At 34.1% G+C, this 5433-nt stretch overlaps 1 long non-coding RNA gene across 1 annotated transcript in view; it reads left to right on the top strand.

Moving 5' to 3' along the window:
* LOC116699722 (uncharacterized) overlaps positions 1 to 5433 on the top strand; it is an 11897-nt gene that overhangs the window by 2509 nt on the left and 3955 nt on the right. The window contains exon 2 of the long non-coding RNA XR_004334492.1: positions 3043 to 3045. This is a non-coding gene — a long non-coding RNA (uncharacterized LOC116699722). The remainder of the gene's footprint in view (positions 1 to 3042; positions 3046 to 5433) is intronic.

Raw genomic sequence — 5433 nt, 5'->3', positions numbered from 1 at the left:
CAACAGGGCAATTCAAAGTGCTTTACACGAAATCAGTTAAACCGATAAAACACAAGTACAAACAGTTAAAAATCATAAGCAATAAAAACTAATAAAACACATTAATAGACAGTTAAAAACAAAAATCGAAACATAGGACACATAAAACACAAGAATAAAAGTTACAGTGCAGCATAAGAATTTAAAGAAATGGCATTCATTTAAAGAAGGCAGCATCAAAAAGAAAGGTCTTCAGCCTTGATTTAAAAGAACTGAGAGTAGCAGCGGATCTGCAGGTTTCTGGGAGTTTATTCCAGATATGAGGAGCATAGAAACTGAAAGCTGCTTCACCCGTTTAGTTCTGACTCGGGGACAGAAAGTAGACCTGTCCCAGATGAACTGAGAGGTCTGGGGGGGTCATAGTGTTGTAGCAGATCAGAAATGTATTTGGACCTAAACCGTTAAGGGATTTATAAACTAGCAAGAGTACTTGAAATCAATTCTTTGAGGACACAGGAAGCCAGTGTAAAGATTTCAGAACTGGAGTGATGTGATCCAGTCTCCAGAATGTAGGAGTAAACATGTAGATCTCTATCACATCCCAAGGAAAGACTTCCTACACAAGCAGCCATACTGTACGCAGAGAGGTCCAAAACTTAAGATTCCAAGGGGATTCGAGAAAAATGTAATTTATTTTCCTGAAAAATAACAAGGCATAAATTGTCAAGTAACATGTATGCAATTTTTTATGTTATACTATATTACTGGGTGGTGGCAGTTGCTCATTCCGTAGGGAGGTGGGTTGGGAACTGGAGGGCGGCTGGTTCAAGTCCACGTACGGACCAAAGTATGGTGTTGGACTGGTAGCTGGAGAGGTGCCAGTTCACCCCCACTCGGACATCTCTCTGTTTACTGCATGTATAGGTACTGAGCATGTGGGTAATATCAACAGAGTGTAAATTGTAATTTCTAAAGGACACATAAATCTTAATTATGACTTTTTTATGACATATGTACATAAACTATGACTTTTTGTGATATTTTTATGACACACTATAGTATACCATGACATACTCTGCTGTGAGTTTTTCTGATATTCAATGACATACTATAATTTGCATGACATTTTTAATGATATACCCTGCTATGACTTTCTATCATATTTTCATGGCATACAAACCATTCATTACCTTTGATGGAATTTTTATTTTATTACAGTTTTATGACTTCTTTGACATACTATACTGTGACTATTTTTGACCTACTATACTTTGATTTTTTTATCACTTTTTAAATGCTATGACTATTTTTGACATACTATCGTTTGATTTTTTCAAGACTTTTTTCGACATACTACTGTATACTACAACGTTTTTGACACTTTGACTTGTTCATCACTTTCACGACATAATATACTATGACTCATAAAGTGTAACGGGTGCTGTGGAAAGCTACTACTGCCACCTACTGGCGCAATATGGATTAGCATGCCCATATTTTTCTCATTACTTTGAAATGATCAACCTATGATATAAGGGACCCAAAAATATGAAAGTCCATCTTTAAAGCAAAACAATAAACTCTTAAACCTTTGTATCACAAAACACTTTTTGGGAGAATCACACATTCTATATTACTACTACTTTTTTCAACATACTATATAAGTATTTTTAATCCGCTTTCATCATTCTACCCTCAGCATGTGATATGCTATTAGACCTGGTATGCCATGTCTCCATCCTCCTGCACCAGACTGCCCATGATGAATGTGCTTTGCATTAATTACTGAGAATTTTAGTTGTAATTGTGAAGCACCTTCAGAATCCATGCGGCAGGGCCTTACAACATCAAGTAGACCAGTCATGGAGATAGCCTATCAGGTTTTTAAAGCAAACAATATAACCTTGTTACTTAAAAAAACTGTACATTGTGAGATGAAAGAGGAACTACGTTCTCAGCTTGTGGTTTTTTGGTGTCACAGGTGGCATTGACAGTACATCAGCCTCTGCCTTAACCCACTAGCAACAGCTCTTAAGATGGTGACGCCTGTACGAAATAGAACCATAGTTACAGTACGTATTGTAACTCCAGATTCTCTTCTAGAGTATAGGCATAGCCCTCTAAGATTCATTGGCTGAAGAAAAATGCGGAGGTTGGGAGCAAATCTCTGGTCTCGCAGCTGTAATATACAGTAACTGCTGACGTAAAAGAGGCCTGTGCGGGGCACAAGGGCGTGAAAAAAAACCTTTACAACTGTGCATGTTTGAGGGATAAACCCTATAGCAACAGTTCATTGGAACTATGTCTATACTCAGAATCTGGAATACGGAACTATTGTTATAGTATTGTATGTTTATTTAAAAAATCATTAAAAGTCATAGGATATCAAAAATAGTCATAGTATAGTACGTCAGAAACATGATAAAAAGTCATTGTTATATGTTGGAAAAAGTGATAAAAGTCATAATAAAGTACGTCGAAAAAAAGAAACAAAAAAGTTATAGTGTGTCGAAAAAGTGTGATAAAAAACAGTTTAAATAGTCATTGTATAGTATGTCAGAAAAAGTGATAAAGTCATAGAATAGCATATCAGAAAAAAAATAATAGTCATAGCATAGTATGTCAAAAATAGTTATGGTATAGTATGTCAAAAAAAGAAATATAAAGTTACAATATAGCATGTGGAAAAGAGAAATAAAAAAGTTATAGTATAGTGTGACGGGAAAAAAAGGACACAAAGTCACGGTAAAAAGAAAAGTAATAAGAAAGGCATAGCATAGTGTGTCAAAAAAAGTGATAAAAGACATAGTATATTATATCGGAAAAAGTGATAAAAAAAGACATAGTATTGTGTGTTGAAAAAAGTAAAAAAATAAGTCATAGTATGTTGAATACATTGTGTGAATTACTGTAAATAATTGATAACATGTCATAGTATAGTATTTAAGAAAAGTAATAAAAAGTTATATATAAGGATAAAAAGTCATGGGATGGTTAGTCAGAAAAGTAATAAAAAAGTCATGGCATCAGTTGTCAAAAAAGTAATAAAAAGTCATTGTATAGTTTGTCAAAAAAGTAAAAAATAAAAAGTCATAGTATAGTATGTCAAAAAAAGTAAAAAAAAATAAGTCATAGCATGTTGAATACAGTACTTTGTATGAATTACTGTAAATAATTGATAACATGTCATAGTATAGTATTTAAGAAAATTTATAAAAAGTTATAGTAAAGTATGTCGAAAAAAGTTATGGGATAGTATGTCAAAAAAAGTTATTCTATTACTTTTTTACTACTTTTTTCAGAATACTATACTTTGACTTTTTTCAGCATACCATACAATAACTTTTTTTGTTATTGTATGGAATTTTATACTATGATTTTTTTCAACACGACTTTTTTTACATTTTTCGACATACTATTCTATGACTTTTTTCTTACTATTTTTGACTTACTACACTAGACGTTTTAAGACATATTATACCATGATTTTTTATCCATTTTTTTAACATACTATAATATAACTATTTTTGACATACTATACTAAGACTTTTATTTTTGACATATAGTAAAACAAACTAGACTTGATATTCTAGTACATACTATACTTTTTATTTATTTATGACATACTACACTATGAATTTTTATGACTTGACTTTTAACATTTTTATCACATACTATAATGTGACTTTTAATCACATTTGATGACATACTATTTCAGAAATTACTTTTGAAGACACACTATACTATGAACTTGTATGATTTTTCAATGACATATTATACTACTATTGTGTGTGTGTGTGTGTGTGGGTGGTTTGTGTGGTGTTGTGTGTGTTTTTGTGTTTGTGTGTTGTGTGTTGTGTGTGGTGTGTGTAACACTGTAAAATTTAACATTATACGTAAATATTACAGATGTTTAAAACTGGGATCTGTTTGTGTGTGTGGTGTGTGTGTGTGTGGTGTGTTGTGTGTGTGTGTGGTGGTGTGTGTGGGTTGGTGTGTGTGTTGTGTGTGGTTTGTTGTGTGTGTGTGAGAGAGGACAGAGGGAGAGAGTTTGATTTGACCCAGTATCTCAGTTTAACATGCACAACGTTATCACAATTCCCTTTTCATTTGTTCTGAAGAGGAAAATTGGCAAGCTGATCAAGGTAAATCATAACTGCCAGAACTGACAGTCCTTCAGAGTATTTATAATCAGGTGTGCTTGATTGCTTCTTCCGGATTGGATGACTGGATTGTGTGCTGCTCCGATAAGCATCTCCAGATATTCCAGCGGGGATTGGAATGGGCAAGAATTTATTGAATATTTTTCCAGAATGGATTTTCTTTTCGCATCTCATAAATTGTGTCATTTAATTGATAAAGCGGTGTTACTTCCAATGGCATTGTCTGACCATACAGGGGTCCTCTGAGTCATCACCCTAGACGTCTGTCTCAACGTGCTGCAAGATGGCGCTTTAATACTTTTTTTTATACTAAAAAATAAATCCTACATCATTCAGTTCATAACAGAATTCCAGACATTTGCAGACATTCTAAATAATTCTTAATCTACTTGCCATAAGATTAAGGTCCAGTGACAATTTTGCAGATATTCCTGCAATAAAATCTTCAGATGGTAATGTTAGACCTGACCCTGTTGAAATAAATAAATCCTTTCAGACATTTTATTCCCATTTGTATGAATCAGAGATAACTTTGGATAAAACCACTGTGACAACTGGATGAATCAGCTTGAATTACCTCAATTATCAGCAGTGGAATCAGCTATTTTAGACGTATTGATCACTTTAGAAGTGAAGAATACAGACTATGCAAAAGAGAAAGTCACCAGGAACTACTGGGCCCCTTCCTTCTGGACATGATTAACTTATCTATTGGAAATGGCAGATTTAATACACAGCTTCACCTCTCAGTATTTGCGGACAATGTTTTTTGTTTTTTGAAAACCCCTCTTGGTCTCTTCCTCACCTTCTATCATTATGGAAGTTTATCAGGCTTTAAAATAAACTGGTCAAAGACTGCACTGCTCTGCAAAGTCTGTGATCTGCTTGCAATGACAACCCCTTGACATCCCCATTGTTAAGCGGTTTAAATGTTTAGGCATTGAGGTTTTCCCCTGCTTTAACCAGATTGTTAGGCATAACTGTTCTGTTGCTCTGAACAATGTTTTGAAAGATGTAGAAAAATGGATAGGTCTCCCCATCTCTATCCAAGCTCGTATCTCTGTGGTTAAAATGAATGTTTACCCAGGATTAATTTTGTGAGTTCTATGCTACCTCTTTTCCTCTTTTTCTTCAGACATCGTTCTTGCTGTTGTGTGTTTGATGTTTCTCACTTCTTCCCAAATTTCCTCTCTTTGTTTTGGGGTGAAGCATTTATCGCAAAAAAGGATTTTTGGAAAAGGTGCACTGTGCCTTCTTTGGTATGTGTAGTGTACTTTTCTGTTTAATGTAA

Source organism: Etheostoma spectabile, chromosome 12 (assembly GCF_008692095.1).
Source record: "Etheostoma spectabile isolate EspeVRDwgs_2016 chromosome 12, UIUC_Espe_1.0, whole genome shotgun sequence".
NCBI classification, from domain to species: Eukaryota; Metazoa; Chordata; class Actinopteri; order Perciformes; family Percidae; genus Etheostoma; species Etheostoma spectabile.
This window is presented reverse-complemented; position numbering and strand designations above follow the sequence as displayed.